This window comes from Lolium perenne, chromosome 4 (genome assembly GCF_019359855.2).
Source record: "Lolium perenne isolate Kyuss_39 chromosome 4, Kyuss_2.0, whole genome shotgun sequence".
Taxonomy (NCBI): Eukaryota; Viridiplantae; Streptophyta; class Magnoliopsida; order Poales; family Poaceae; genus Lolium; species Lolium perenne.
The window spans coordinates 106,771,395-106,774,600 of record NC_067247.2 but is presented as its reverse complement, the minus strand read 5'-3'; the positions used below and the strand labels follow the sequence as shown (position 1 = coordinate 106,774,600).

At 35.8% G+C, this 3,206-nt stretch overlaps 1 long non-coding RNA gene across 1 annotated transcript; it reads right to left on the bottom strand.

Moving 5' to 3' along the window:
• Positions 1-389: 389 nt before the first annotated feature.
• Positions 390-1,228, bottom strand: LOC127293569 (uncharacterized). The gene is made up of 3 exons (XR_007845959.2): positions 698-1,228; positions 547-612; positions 390-457 (listed from the first exon to the last, which is right to left on the bottom strand). It is a non-coding gene; the product is annotated as an uncharacterized lncRNA (long non-coding RNA).
• Between the last annotated feature and the right edge of the window lie 1,978 nt (positions 1,229-3,206).

Genomic DNA, 3,206 nt, shown 5'->3' with positions numbered 1-3,206 from the left:
GTACGCCTACTGCTATCGTCGGTAATGCCAATCGTGCTAAGTGTACTGTTCAGATTACGTGTGATCCATCTTAAGCCATTAGATCTAAATCTGAGGGTATCCAATTAGGCCATTTAACTGAACTGAGATCCTCCTGTACCGATCGATCAGCGTAGATGGTGCTAGCCAGGGCCGGCCCATACTTTTTTGGGGCCCAGGTGCAAAATGATAGAAAGGGCCCTTATTCACAGACAAAAACTATCAAAACAGTATATTGCAACCTAAAAAACCATTATATTTCAATAACAAAGAATATTCAGTACATATCATAGATCCATAATGTTTTGAACTCTCAAAATGACAGAGCATCACTCTAAAAATAATATTATTTATGATTTGTCTAATGATGATTCCCTGCTTCCGCAAAAGTTCCGCTTTGCTAGGAACTAGGATTGACAAGGCAGAACATGTCTTTCTTCTGCAAAAGGAATATGTTTGATGTATCAGTCTACTAGTATATAAGACCAAGATTTTTAAAATACTGTGCTAGCTAATAAAATGAATTACCAATCTAGATAGGAGATGAAGTCGCCGCAGTTCCTACTTAAAAGAGAACCAGAGAGGGGCATTTACCTAAAAACACAATAAAATAATTAGACAATCTCCCAGCATACAAACAGTAAACAATCATGTGTAGTTGTGATGACAAAAATCGTACAGTAAGACTTTATTTAGATCATGCCCACCACTCCATATTCTTCACCAATTTTCGAAAGCTTCCTCTTCCTGCGCAAGTCACAGTATAGCAAATTGAATTCAGAACTTGCCATTTCTCCTAACACTTCTAGAAGCAAAGTCGTCTATAATTGCATCCGTATTTATCTCATCCAACTTATTTTTCTCGATACACAAAATTGCCAGACCATTTAATCTTTCTTGAGACATTCATGATCTTAAATAGTTTTTTAGTAACTTCAACTTAGAAAAGCTACGCTCAGCCGATGCTACTGTCACCGGTACAGTAAACAAAATACGATAAGCAATTAAAATATTTGGAAAACAATCTATATCTCTAACAAACTCAAATATTTCCATTGCTTGCATTGGCTCATTCGTTACAGGTAAAGTCATTTGTAACAGTCTTAATTCAGAAAATAGATCATCTGGCTCAACATCACAGGAGCCATTGTGAGAAAATGTTTTGACAAACTTATCACAAGATTTGCGCACTTCAACATCAGTAAGCAATTTCAAGTCTTTTGAGCTAAGTAAAAAACCAAATATATTTTTGAATACCTTAAGTTCTTCAAATCTAGTTTTCAGTGAGATCTTTGCCACATCAACCATTACTAAAAAGTAGTTTACTTCAAAAGCTTTCTCAGCTAACATAATTTCTTCGTCATGATCAGGTTCATCAAACTGTTTTTTCCTAGTGACTTGACGTTTTATTGGAAATGATGGTTCAATACCCATGTCAGATGCTATACGCTTTGCTATGGTCAAACTAGTTGCAAATCCATTGTTTCTATAGTTGTCAAAAAAATCCATTATACCTTCGATTTGCTGCAATGTAGAGTTAATACACATGGATGGAGATTGCAACTTCTTACTCACAGCGTTTATTGCAAACAAAATGTCATGCCAAATTACCATACCAAGTATAAACTCAAATTTACCAAGCGCGTCATATAAATTTTTTGCGTCACTCTTTGACTTGGCATCATCAAAAAATTTACCTACCTCCAACAAAGCAACCCTTAGTTCGGGAGCTTGAAATCTAATAGCTTTAACACTTTTTATTCGACTCTCCCACCGAGTGTTTGATAAACCCTTCACTGTTAAACTTGGAATATGGTCAAGCAACACTTTCCATCTTTTAGTAGAAGTTGAAAATAACACATATATCCGTTGAACAATCCCGAAAAAAGTAATAGCTTTACCACATGAACTTGCCATATCAGATAAAGTAAGGTTCAAACTATGGCACGCACATGGCATATATAGAGCTCTTGGATTAATTTTAAGTAAGCGACTTTGTACCCCTTGGTTTTTCCCTTTCATATTTGAACCATTGTCGTAACCTTGGCCCCTCACATTATCTATATTTAGTCCGTAGGACTTCAGAGCATCCATAAGTACATTAAGAAGTCCCAAACCAGATGTGTCATCCACTTTCAAAAATTCCATAAAGAACTCCTCTATTTTTATTTGGTTATTTGACATGTTAACACATCGGATAATTAGGGTCATTTGTTCCTGGTGGCTAACATCTGGAGTACAATCAAGAATTATAGAGAAATATTTGGCCTCTTTAACAATCTTCAATATAGAACTTGTAACACTAGATGCTAAAAGAGAAATCAGCTCATTTTGAATTCTATGGCTGAGATAATGATGATAAATTTCATCATTTCGAATTCTCCTAAGATGATCTTGCATTACTGGATCAAATTCAGCAATCATCTCTACACATGCTAAAAAATTACCATTGTTGTGTTCGTACAACTTATCACTGGATCCACGAAAAGCTAAGTTACGTTTAGCAAGATATTTTACAATGGCTACAAGTTTTACTAGCACTTGTCTCAACCGTTCCGTCTCTTTTGTGATTTGCTGCTGCCACTCCTTATCAATTGTTTTACCTTTGGCTAGTCTAACTTTTAGTTCGCTCCATGTGTTCATGTTTTTAATATGCTCTGCACCACTTTCATGCTCTTTAAGCCGCTCACTAAGATGTCTCCAGTCTCTCAACCCATTACCCGCTAATGAACTCTTGTTGCCATGAGATTTAAAAAGCTTACAGCAAAAGCAATACACTTTGTCAACATCTTTAGAGTAAACTAGCCACTTCCTATCATGCACTTCTCCATTTCTCAACTTTCTAGAATAATAAGCTTGTGAAAAATGTCTAGAATGATCATCTAATTTAAACACAACATTCTTTTCTCTTACAGGCCCCTTCTCAACTAAAATATCCCTATCTTTATCATCCAGATTCTCCCATTCCCGTGGATCAAAAATATTAACAACGAAAGGCTGTTGTTCATCGACACTTGGACTTTCTAAATTTTGCGAATTAGAAATGTTTTCATGCTCATTAGAATTATGATCAACCTCATCGATGTCATCATCCCCGTCTACATTCTCAGTTGGTTGTTCTTCAACATTTACTAAGGCTAATTGCAGAGAGTTTGGGTTCCTTGAAGAACTACCATTTCTTAAAAACT